Genomic DNA, 12,902 nt, shown 5'->3' with positions numbered 1-12,902 from the left:
TGCCCTAAGGTTGTTCCTCCCCAGTGTTCAGGTGCCCTCTAGGCTGGCGAGGGTCCCGCTTCTAGCTCCACCCCACGCAGTTCACGCCACCACTGGACGCCTTCTGCCTTCTTGTGCCTGCTATGCCCATCTTGGGGCCTGCTACCTGGACGGCCCATGTCACTGTGGGGCAGGCGGCTCCTGGAGGACTACACCTGGGCCTGGAGAAGCCCCCTGGCCCCCCAAGGGCGGCACCACCTTGCTGGTTCTGCTGCAGAGGTCTAGATTCTGGGCACGTGGGGCCTTGGCACCCTGGCCACCAGCACCCTGGCAGCTCTTCTCAGTCTGCAGCTGGGAGACAGGTCCGGGAGGACAGGTAAGCTGGAGATAGTGAGGGTCCCTGCGCACTGTAGTCATGCATTGATTCACTCATCCTGCAAATATCTGTTTATGTGCCTCCTACACGCTGGGCACCGTGCCCAGCCTTGGCCCATGTGTCTCTGAACACACTCCGCACAGTCCCAGGGAGCAGAGAAGACCTGGAGAGGGTCTGCGTGTGGCAGGGGCAGCAGCCCAGAGGCCTGACTGCAGCTGCGGGCCCCAGCAGTGGGGCCCTAAGCAGGCTTCCTGCTTTGCTCTTGTTCTCACTGAGGAGTCCCACCCGACCAGCCCTAGAAGGCATCTACAGCGGCATCCACAGCTGTGCCCGAGGTTCCCAGGCCTGGTCGGCACTTCCTGGCCTGGGCCCCATCTCCCCTCCTCAGTCCCTGAGGCCCCAGCACCGGCCCCTGGGGTTGGGGAGCCTGCATCCCGCCCCCCTTTGCCCAGCTGGGACGATTCTGAGGATCTCGGACGCCAGGGGCAGAGTGTGTGGCCTGCCTGTGTGGGCAGCAGCACAGCTGGACGGTGCCCTCCCTCCCCGCCTGCCCTGGAGAGGTGCTATCCCCTTCAGAAGAAACCATCAGCCCTCAGCCCTCCTCTCTGGTCTGCTTCTGGGGGCCCTTCAGCACCTGGCCCAGAGCTGACCGGCAGCCTGCAGCCATCGCCCTGAGGCTCATCATCATTCCAGGAATTACGGAGCCACCAGGGAGGCCGCGGGGACCCAGACAGCAAACCAGAGGTCTGTTTGACTACCCACAGCCGAGGACTCAGGGAACCGTGGCTGGATCTGCCCTGGGCTGCTGAGTCCACGGACCCTCCCAGAGCGGGAGCTGAGCTGAGCGCGTCCCTCAGACCGTTCTGGAGCTGCTGAGACCCCATGAGCAGGGAAAACCATGCACCTAACTTGCTGTTTAAACTATTAGGACACAACGAATGTGTTTTCTTGGTTCAGTTTAAAAACTGCAACAAACAGCAAGACACAGACACTGAAGATCTATTAGGATCATGCTCTGACATCTCCTGGTATTTAAACTCAAATTAATTCAAATTAAATAACATAAAATCAGTTCCTCCATCACAGCAGCAACTCTTCCAGCCCTAGGCACCTGCGGGCAGGTGGCGTGGAAGCGGCCCGGGTGCTGGGCGGCGCTGACCATCGGAGAGCCCCCAGCCTTGCTCACCCGAGCTCTCCTTCTGCCCCCACCCCCCAATCACACACAAACCAGTGCTTCCGTTGGGTGCACAGTTCTTCTGCTTGCAAACCAACATTGTCTCTTAAGTTCCACTTGTCCCAGTGATCCTGTGGGGAATGACCATGATCCTGTCTTCCTCTGTTTTCCATAAGGGAACAAAGAGCTGTCCGGAGGAGCTGGCAGTGCGTGAGGAGGCAGCCCTGCCATAGAACTTTCCAGCCCAGCCCTTGGGCTTTCTGCCGCACCTTCCGAAGCCCTGAGTATGTTTCCCAAAGATCTGACAAGGTAAGCAGAGCCCAGAGGGAGCCTCCAGAGCCTGTGGATCAGTGCTGGTCGAACCACTTCTTTTTCTTGTAACATGTCCTGAAGAGGAAGAAGGTTTCTGACTTGGCTTGCTCTGGGGCTTTACCCTTGTGGCAAGCTTGCCAAATGTGTTCAATACGTGTAGGCTGGAGAAGGTGGGAGTGCCCTTCTCACTGGTGGATCTGCGAGTGGCGAGCTCAGGACAAGAGCTCGCCACATCCAACTCACTCATTTATTGATCACCAGCTGCAAAGTTGAGAAAGTCTATATCGTTATGCAAATGAATCTCCATAATGAGGTTGGCTGAGGGGGAGGTGGGTTGCTTTCTTCACCCAGCATCATTCCCTTCAGGTTCATCCACGTTGTTGCCCGTATCACGAGTCTGTTCCTTTTTATTGCTGAGAAGTATTCCATGACACGGATGGACCACAGATGGTTTAACTACTTGCCCAATTGAAGGACATCTGGGTTGTTTCCATCTGGGACTGTTTTGAATGAAGCTGCAATAAACATTTATCCACAGGGTTTTCTTGTGAACATAAGTCTTCACAAGCGCTCTAGAGTGCAGTGTAGGTCATCTTGTGGTTGTATGTTGAGTTCTAGAAAAACCTGTCAGACTGTTTCCCCGTTTTCTGTTGTGGCGATGCCACGTTACCTTCTCACCAGCAGTGTGTGGATGATCCTGTTTCTATGCATCCTTATCAGCACTTGGTGCGGTCACTATTTTTTACTTTCAGTTCAGTTCAGTCTCTCAGTCGTGTCCGACTCTTTGCGACCCCATGAATCGCAGCACGCCAGGCCTCCCTGTCCATCACCAACTCCCAGAGTTCACTCAGATTCATGTCCATTGAGTCACTGATGCCATCCAGCCATCTCATCCTCTGTCGTCCCCTTCTCCTCCTGCCCCCAATCCCTCCCAGCATCAAACTCTTTTCCAATGAGTCAACTCTTCACATAAGGTGGCCAAAGTACTGGAGTTTCAGCTTCAGCATCATTCCTTCCAAAGAAATCCCAGGGCTGATCTCCTTCAGAATGGACTGGTTGGATCTCCTTGCAGTCCAAGGGACTCTCAAGAGTCTTCTCCAACACCACAGTTCAAAAGCATCCATTCTTTGGCGCTCAGCCTTCTTCACAGTCCAACTCTCACATCCATACATGACTACTGGAAAAACCATAGCCTTGACTAGGTGGACCTTAGTCGGCAATGCTTTTGAATATGCTATCTAGCCACTTTGAAATGTGTATGGTGCTATCGCATTGTGACTTTAACTTGTATCTTCATAAAGGATAGTGATGTTGAACATCTTTTCATGTGCTTATTTCCCACCTACATCTGCCTGTTGGTGAAGTGTCTGTTCATGTGTTCTAGCCCATTTTCAAGTTGGATATTTTCTAATTGCCGAGTTTTGAGAGTCCCACTTTCAAGTTGGATATTTTCTAATTGCTGAGCTTTGAGAGTTCCTTAGAATTCTGGATGACATTTTGTTGGATACATGGCTTGCAAATATTTTCTCCATCTGTAGTTTGTCTTTTCATCTTCTTAACAGAGACTTTAGCAGAACATGTTTTTAATTTTAATGAAGCCTACCTATCAATCATTCCTTTTATGGATTGTGCTTTTGGTATCAACTCTAAGAACTCTTTGCCTATTCCTAGATGGTACCTTTTTCCATATCTTTTTAATGTTTATAGGACCTATAGACATGTCATCCTTTTTATTCCCTACATTGATAATGTGTGTCTTCTCTTAGCCATAATCATTCTTTCTAGAGGTTTATCAGTTTTATTATTTTTTCAAAGAAATAACTTTTGATTTTTATTATTTTGTGCATTTCTATTTTACTAGTCTGTTTCTACTTCTTTGGGGCTTGTTATTCTTTTTCTAATTCTTGAAATATATACCCAGATCTCTGACTTTCAGATTTTCCCCATTAATATATGATTTCAGATCACAAATTTCTCTTTATAAGCATGGCTTTAGCACTATACCACAGATAATAATGTGTCAGACACATTGCAATTTAATATAAATATTTTATAATTTCTATTATAATTTTTTTTAGTCTTAGACTATTCAAGAATGTATTGCTCAATTTCCAAATATTTGGGAGTATTTTAATTTTTGTTCTTAGTTTCTTATTTAATGTCACTATGGTAAAACACATACATACGCCAGATTTCAATCCATTGAAATTGATGAGAATTGCTTTATACCCAAGCATATGGACAAATGTTTGGTGACTATTCTGTGTCCCTTGACAACATTGTTTAGTTGTTGGATGTCATAATTCACATATGCTATGTGGAATTAAAGAAATCTCAGCTAAAGTTGTTGCTGGGACAGACCTGGAGTGGGGAGCTCTCCCCCTACATGCATAATCACTTACTTCAAGGGGAACAGACAAGGGGCCTACATCTCCACAGGAACTAACCTCTGCTTACTCTCCAGCAGAAAAGACACCTCTCCGTAGCAGGCAACTCAGCCAGTCTGCAGCAGCAGAACCAATGGGAAGCTTCCATCAATTGTACTCTCAGTTCCTCCAATGGACTCTTCGGTGATCATCACGGCCCCGCCATCTCCTCCTTTTTCCTATAAAAGCAAGTTCTCCGTTCTTGTCCTGTGGGTTTGCTTACAATCGGCACCAGATTGCTTGTCTGAAGTTGAAATTTCTGTTGCTGTTCCTGAGTAAACTCGCCCTTTGCCAGTAAACTATCTGGCTGTTATATTATTGAAGTTGACAGTTACTAGGTCAAGACTGTTAGCCATGATGTGCAAATATTCTATACCTTTATTAATGTCCTGCCTTTTTCTATTGATGCTTTTGAACTGTGATGTTGGAGAAGACTCTTGAGAGTCCTTTGGACAGAAAGGAGAGCAAACCTGTCCATCCTAAAGGAAATCAACCCTGAATATTCATTGGAAGGACTGATGCTGAAGCTGAAGCTCCAATACTTTGGCCTCCTGATGTGAAGAACTGACTCATTGAAAAAGACCCTGATGCTGGGAAAATTGACGGCAGGAGAAGGGGATGACAGAGGATGAGATGGTTGGATGGAATCACCGACTTCGTGGACATGAGTTTGACCAAGCTCCGGGAGATAGTGAAGGACAGGGATGCCTGGCGTGCTGCAGTCCATGGGGTCGCAAAGAGTCGGGCACGACTGAATGACTGAACTGAACTGAAATTGTTCTATCTTACACAGAGAAAAATGTACTGAAATCTACCAATTCGTCTTTTACTTCTGTTGAAGTTTGCTTTAAATTTTGTGGCTATGTTAATAGATGCTTACCCATTTAGAATCATTTCAGCCTCTCGGATTTACCCTTTGGTAATTAGGAAAAGCTCACCATCATAGTAATGCACGTTGTGTTGGAATCACCTTTGTCTGACATTAGATGCTCTACCACCCTTCCTTTATTTACTGTTTGCAGCTTATGCCAATGACTAGCTTCTGACCCAACATCTGCACCAGCCCAGGAGGCTGCCCACCCTCCACCCCTACCCCCCGACCGCCAGCTCTGGAGATCCCACTGGAGCTTCCTGGCGCCGCCAAGCGGGGCTGGGCCGCTAGGGGCGCCAGAGGGAGCGGTGGGGCTGGTGCGGTAGGAGCACACACTCCTTCCGCGGTAATTCCGGTTGTGTTTGGCCGCTTCCGGGCCGAGAGCGAGTCTGCCGAGTTTGGGGCTTGAGGCCTTTGCGCAGGTTTGAGCGTTTCCGCCCGCAGTTGCTTAACGAGGCCGCAGTTGTGCTGGCGTGGAAGCCTCGGCCTCCACTCTGCCCGTGGAGGGGGGTCTCGTCAGCTCCGTGAGCTGGCCCGCTCCTTGGCGCCTCTGCGTGTTAGTGGTTTCCTGAGGCCAAGCCGGCCGCTTGGTGTTACAGCCCCTGGGAGCCGAGAATGTCTTTCGCACACGTAAACGGTGGGGGCGCGGGGGTGGGGGAGGCGGGGCATCTTTTGTGGAAGTCTGTAAAATGCAGATTTCATTGACCAAAAGTAAAGGTGTCTTTGGAACGCAGCGAGGCTTGTCTCTTTTCGTGTTTACCGCCTCTCAGAGCGCTGGCCGCGTGTATTGGTTTCTCGCTGACCCCTGTGCCGCTCCTGTCGTAGGCCACTCTTTACACTATTGATATCATTGGGCTAACGTATGTAGTTCTTTATAGGTAGTGACACTCCAAGACCTCATTATTACTGCTCAGTATTCATTTAGATTGACTCACATTTGCTTCTTTTCTTTCTTTTTTTCTCTGCATTTCTGGGCTTATGTTTGAGATCGTTTTTCTAGCTCACATATTTTTTTTTTTTCTTTTTTTTAGTGTGGTCCGCTGGGGATAAGTTCTTTGAGATTTTTGTTTCATTGAATTTGCTGTTAACCTTTGCAGACTTACCAAAAAATATTCACAACCTAAAAGTTGAGAAGTTATGTTTTATTCTGTGGGAATTTTTAGGACTTTAAGCCCAAGAGAGAGCATCTCAAGTAACCCTGAGAGACCATTGGGAGGGGATGCGGGGAGGAGTCAGGTTATTAGAAGTTTTGCAGCAAAGGGCAGTTAGTCTGAACATCAAAAGATTATTATTAATTAAAATAATTTTTAAAAATATCCCAAGTTAAGGAATTTAGTGTTTTATTATGTATGGGAAGATGCAGGAGTCTGGGCTCACTGAAATCGTGACTTTGTCTCAGCTACCTGTGGCCAGTATCCTGTTTTCACATCCTGAGCTTCCTCAGAGCTCACCAGCTCACCATGCATGGTGGCTGCAATCACTGGTGACTAGGACGTCATTGGTTACTGATACGGCAGGAAATATTTCATTTCTCACCTTTGAATTTTGAACAGTATTTTTGCTTCTAGATTGGAAGCTATTTTTTGCCAGTGTTTTGACGATGTCATGGCATTGTCCCCTTTCATTGCTTACTTTCTGTTTTGGAACTTTTATTAGTTTTGTGGCTGCTCTTCAGATTTTATTCTTGGTGTTCATTAGTTTCACTATGCTGTGCATAGATATGATTTTCCTTGATCCTACTTCAATTTTGTAAAGCGTTTCTTAAATCTATGGGGTGATATGTAATCAGTTTGGGGAAAGTTTTAGCTCCTGAATCTTGAAATGGTGTGTCTGACCCGTTCTCTTTCTTTTCCACTTAATGGATCCACATTGTCTCAGCTGCTGCTGTGTCACCAGAGGCTGCAAAGTTCTCAGAGTTCAAGCACTGACAGTCTCATCTGTGCATCTGAGGGTAGGCTGGGCCCAGAGGGTAGCTCTGCTTCTCATTCAGAACTGGGCTCAGCTGAGATGCTTCAGCCATATGTGTTTCTCATCCTTCCACTACGGGGGAACTAACGAGCATTTTCTCCTCATGATGGCGCATTTGTGCATACGTGGTAAGTTGCTCAGTCATGTCTGACTTTTTGTGACCCCATGGACTGTAGCCGGCCAGGCTTCTCTGTCCACGGGATTCTCCAGGCAAGAATACTGGAGTGGGGTTGCCATGCCCTCCTCCAGGGAATCTTCCCGACCCAGGGATTGAACCCGCATCTCTTGTGTCTTCTGCTTTGGCAGGCGGGTTCTTTACCAGTAGTGCTACCTGGGAAGCCCCGCTCATGATGGTGACAGAGGCATAAATAAGAAAGTAGACCCTAACAGATTAGAAGTTTGAGCCCCAAGTCAAGTCGAAGGAAATAAATCCAGCCTTTGGTTGAAGGGGGTACAAAGTTACCTGGCAAAGTGTTGCTTAAGAAATGGAGCCCGCATTTACCTCTGCATTCAAGTATGTTGGGCCCTTCCCCATGGCCCAGTTATCAAGCTCTTGCCATTCTTTAAAAGTGGTACAGTGTTCAGTCTGATGTTGGCTACCCACTGCTCTTCTCCATTACTGAAATCCCTGTCTTTGCTTTTATTTCAAATGCTGCTAATTCAGCTCTTGGTCCTTTCTGTCATACTCTATAGATTTTTATTTCATTGATTTTTGCCACTTCATTATTGTCTCATTACTATTTTTTAACTTTCAAAATGGAATGTGTAACTCCTTGATTTTCTGACGTTCTTTTCTTCTGTTATAAAAATGTAGGTTTTAAAAGGCTTGTCAGTTTTCCCCCTGGAAGATGCTATAGCTTTATCCCAATGTTTCGTTGTGTATTGTTTTGTTTTTTGTGTAGACTTTAACTGTCCTGTTTACAGTAGTTGAAATTTTTCATTCACGTGTGTTATTTTTAAGCAGAGTGCCTACACTGGAACTGTTGGGTGCAGAGTACAAGACATGGTAGTTGTATTGCTCAGTGTTTTTACTAAGCTTCTGCCCTCAGCTCTGTCTGTTTTTGGGAAAAGTGTGTCTAAATATTCCACTTTGTTGCTGGTTTTGTCCATTACTCCTTGTTCTAACACTTTTTACTTTGTGTATTTTGAAGCACTTATATTAGATACACATAAATTTTCAGTTGTTAAAAATTTTTTTCTGGCAAGTTGAACATTTTGTCATTTACATCTGTTAGTGATTTTTGCCTTAAAGTCTGTTTGTTTTACATTGATAGTTTAAGTCTACTATAGCTTCTTCTGTCTTTTATGGTGAATTTTTCTGTGGTCTTTTGTTTTGAGTATTTGTCTGGATTAAAACAAAAACTTCAATCTGATAATCTGTCTCTGAGCTGGTGATTTTATTTATTGTGATTGCTAAGGCATACAAATGCATTTCTATCATCGATTATTTAGTACTTTTAAATTTCTTCTATCCATTTTCTCTCAAGGATTGATTTCTTTTTTCTATTGCTAGGTAGAAGGTAGTAAACTCCATTTCTGTGACACTTTGGCGTTGACCTTTATGCCTATGGCTGTCTCTGATTTCTTTGTGAACCACGTAGAAACCAGAGAACATTTCATTGTTAATCATGTCCCTCATGCCTTTTCACACCATTTGTATCCAGTATTGTCTTATTTTCTTTAACCTTCCAAATGAGAAAATATTATTTGGGGGCTATCTTGTTAGTGTTATTTGGCTTTATCCACAATTGGGCTTCCCTGGTGGCTCAGCTGGTAAAGAATCTGCCTGCAGTGCAGGAGACCTGGGTTCAATCCCTGGGTTGGGAAGATCCCCTGGAGAAGGGAAAGGCTACCCACTCCAGTATTCTGGCCTGGAGAGTTCCATGGACTGTAGAGTCCCTGGGGTCGCAAAGAGTCAGACAGGACTGAGCAACTTTCACTTTCACACGTCTTAGCCTGCTCCAGCTGCTACAACAAAACATCGTAAACTGGGGGGATTAAAGAGCAGACACTCGTTTCTCATAGTTGTGTAGGCTGCACGTTCAAGATCAAGGTACTGGATGATTCATTTTCTGGCAAGAGCCCTCTTCCTGGCTTGCAGATGGTGGCCTTCTTGCCGTGTCCTCACGTGGCAGAGAGAGAGAGAGCTCTCTGGAGTCTCATCTTCTAAGGATATTCATTCTTTTGTATCAAGACCCAATCATTATGACCTCACGTAGCCTCATTTACTTCCTTCCTCCACATACAGTCACACCAGGAATTAGGACTTCAACTCAGGAATTTGTGGGGATACAATGCAATCCATAGGACCACATATTAACATGTTTTTTAAAAATTGGTTCTTTCTTGCATTCCATCTTGCTGTCTGGGATTGTTTTCACTCCTCTTCATGCTTTTGGGGGAGTTCCTTTAGTAATTACTAGTCAGTGGTAAACCATTTTATTTTTTACTTATTGTAAACAGCCTTTTAGTATTCAAGGCCAAGTTACTTTCTGGTTGTTTTCTTTCATTGCTTTGAAGTTGCCACTGCCTTGCCCTCTGCCTCCCAGTTTGAGCTGCGGCCTGTGCAGGGCATAACTGCTGTTCCCTTCAAGATGGGTATTTTCTCTCTGGAGGCTTTTGTAATTTTCTCTTGGTTTGCAGTCTGGATGTTTTGCTTTGAGTGTGTCTCAGAGCAGCAGGCGTGTTGTGATTGCTTGACCTGAATGTTCTTGCATCGCTTTTGGCAAATCGCCCATTGCTCTCTGAACACTGGCTGTGCTCTGCTTTCTCTGTCCTCTTCTGGAATCCTGCTTGTTTTCTGTGCGAGCTTCTCTCTTATTCTTCATGTCTTCTAGTTTCGTCTCTGTATTTCCCACCTCTTTTAACCTTTTGGTTGCAATGGAATCATTTGTTCAGCTCCCATTCCAGTGTATTGTTGTCTCGTCATCTATGTGTGATCTACTGTTTAATTTCTCCCTTGAGTTTTTTATAAGGTTACAAAGGTCACATCATTCACTTCCAGCGCTCTCCTAATTTTTTGCCTAATATTTTTGATGGACCGTCATTCTTTCCCTCATGTTTTCTATGTGCTTTTATTTCTAAAAGCAAATTTATTTTGTATTACAGACCTATGATTTCCAATGTTTGAAACTTTTGGTGATCCACTTCTGCTTACTTGGTTCTTGTTTTCTTGTGTCTTTTGTGAATTTTGATTTTCAGCAGATATTTATTGAGATAATACCTTTGGGACTCTATGACTTCTGAGCTGAGTGAATATTCCTTCAGAGAGGATTTTCCTTTGCTTTTGTAGGTATCACAGGGTGAAACTCATCCATTACCACTTAACATTTATCTTGTGGCTTAGGTTTATTGGAATAGACCAGTCGTGGAAATACAAGCCCCAAGTGATAATGAGAGTATCTAATTCTCAGGAAAAACTTCTCTTCATACATTTTTCTCCATGTGGAGCCAATACTGACATAGCCAAGTTTCCTTGTGCAGAGAGTATCTTTTTCCCAGTTTCGAGTTTAATTGAGAGCATATCCCCTCTGAAGCGCCTCATTCATGGTTTTTGCTTTCACTTCCTCTCTCATGGAAACCCAGTGCCTTGTCTGCTGCCCACCCTGAGGCTCTAGGTGATAGAAAAAGAGCAAATATGCTGAAGCAGCTGCCAGCTTCACTCCTTGCTCACTGTATATAGTCAAGATTATTTTCTTTCCTTTCCTTCCCCCCTTCTTTCCTTTCTTCCTCTTCTGAAATGTTCGCATTAGCTTGGTGTACAGTTAAAAAGTATTCAGGTTTTTTTTTTCATGTGACATTTTTAAGTGGTCTGTAACAGGAGGGATTTTAGCTGATAGGGTTGTAGCCGAGAAGAAGCGTTTTTGCAGTCCTTCCTTCGTGATGTGCCTGAGGCCCCACTGTCGAGGCTGACCATGTCTGACTAGCTGGGATGGTGCGTGGGCTTGTCACATCTTTGGATTACATGAGAGCATTTTGAATGCTTCACCACGAAGTATGATGTTTGTTTGAGGTTTCTGGGGGGTAACTTTTATTAAATTGTTGACTTTGTCTGTTCCTAGGGTTCACAGCATTTTTAAAAGATCAACTGGTGAATGTTAATGATGCTCTGATTATCCTCCTTTACTCCTTGTTGGACATCTTTTTCTAAGACTGAGTCATTCTTACATTTCTGGAGCAAATTGTACTCGGTCATAACCTGTTATTATTTTAATATAGCCAGTTAGGCAGTTGTTGGTTTTTGTTCACAAGTATGTTGGCCTCTACTGTTCCTTTCTTGTACTGTTTTTGTTTTGCTGTAGTATCAGTTATGTGCTTGGCCTATAAAGGAGTGAGTTGGAAGGAGTGTTCCATGTGCTTGAGACAGACAACAGGTGGCTGTGCTTGTTCAGAGACGGAGGCTTTGGAGTGGGACTTGTGAGTCGCTCCGTGTGTCTCAGGAGACGGGTCCTCGGCTGTGTTTGAGGGGCAAGGTTTGAAGGCTGTACTCCCTAGCTCCTCCACGTGTCTTCTTGGGGCCCATCAAGTCCAGCAGTCCAAAGAACTGGCAGCTCATGAAGCTTCTGAAAGGCTAGAAAGCTTTCTTCTCCCTAGAAAGTGGCTTTCTATTGAAGCAGACCCTCAAATTCTCCATTTTGTTTGTTTTTAGAGCCTGCATAGAGGTGACAGTTTGGGCATGCATGTGTATTTTGTCACTTTGAAAGAAAAATGCTGTTTTTATAGCCACCACAGTTTCGCCTCCCCAAAGCATGTGCTCTGAGCTGCGGCAGCACTCACGAGGTGGAGCTTGCTTCCCCGTGACACACAGCTCTGAGCTGCTGAGCACTGCACTTTGTTTACACGAACAAGAAAGAAACACTTTCTGCTCTTGCTGAGACCCCCTTGTTTGCGGTTTTCTGTCACTTGCATCACACTTGCTCTTAAAGAGCACAGTGGCCACCTTAGCGATGCCGCTTACAGAATAGCACGTTTCCTCCCCACCACGTGAGCTCTCTCTCTCTCTCTGCATGAAGCTGTGAGGTCTCCAGGGCACTGTAAGCCTCTTCCTTTCAGGCCCTTCCGTCAGGTCTGGCCAACGTTCTGCTGTCTACCTCCAGGTAGCCGTCTAGGCCTGGCCTGGCCCTGCTCACCTTGGTTTGACCTCCTCTGTCCAGCTAAGTTTTGACAGATCGTTTGTTCCTCAGTTGCTCTCTTGAAACCAAGTGTAGTTCCCTCTTGCGCTTGTGACCTTGGATTGGTGAACACCCAGACCTCATAGTAAGTGTTCATCTCTCAGTTGTATCTGACTCCTCGTGACCCCATGGATGGTAGCTCACCAGTCTCCTCTGTCCTTGAAATTTTCTAGGCAAGAATAGTGGAGTGGGTTACCATTTCCTTCTCCAGGGCATCTTCTGGACCCAGGGATTTAACCCGGGTCTCCCACACTGCAGGCAGGCTCTTTTAACAACTGAGCCACTAGAGGCCCTGCCATTTCAGCGCCTATCCTGGGACTGCTCCTGGGTCCTCTCTACTGGGACCCAGGAGCTGCAAGCTCTACTGGGTCTCTGCATGGTCTCAGCCATGACCTTCTCTCTCTCTTGCCTTCAGGGCCTATCATGCTCACCTGGTCTGTGCACTCACTCTTTAGCAGACACCCCTGTCTTCAGCTTCACAGAGAATATGTGACTGTTTGGGAATGAATTCTGTCATTTTTCTGGCTCCTTCCATCATGTGAGCTTTCTGTGCACCCCTGCTCATCCCTCTACTCGCTCACAGAAGTGTTTGCTCTCCTGCCGGGGTTGCAGCCTCTGCTTTGGA

Source organism: Capricornis sumatraensis, chromosome 11 (assembly GCF_032405125.1).
Source record: "Capricornis sumatraensis isolate serow.1 chromosome 11, serow.2, whole genome shotgun sequence".
Taxonomy (NCBI): domain Eukaryota; kingdom Metazoa; phylum Chordata; class Mammalia; order Artiodactyla; family Bovidae; genus Capricornis; species Capricornis sumatraensis.
The sequence above is the reverse complement of the archived record's forward strand: the minus strand, read 5'-3'. Positions refer to the sequence as shown.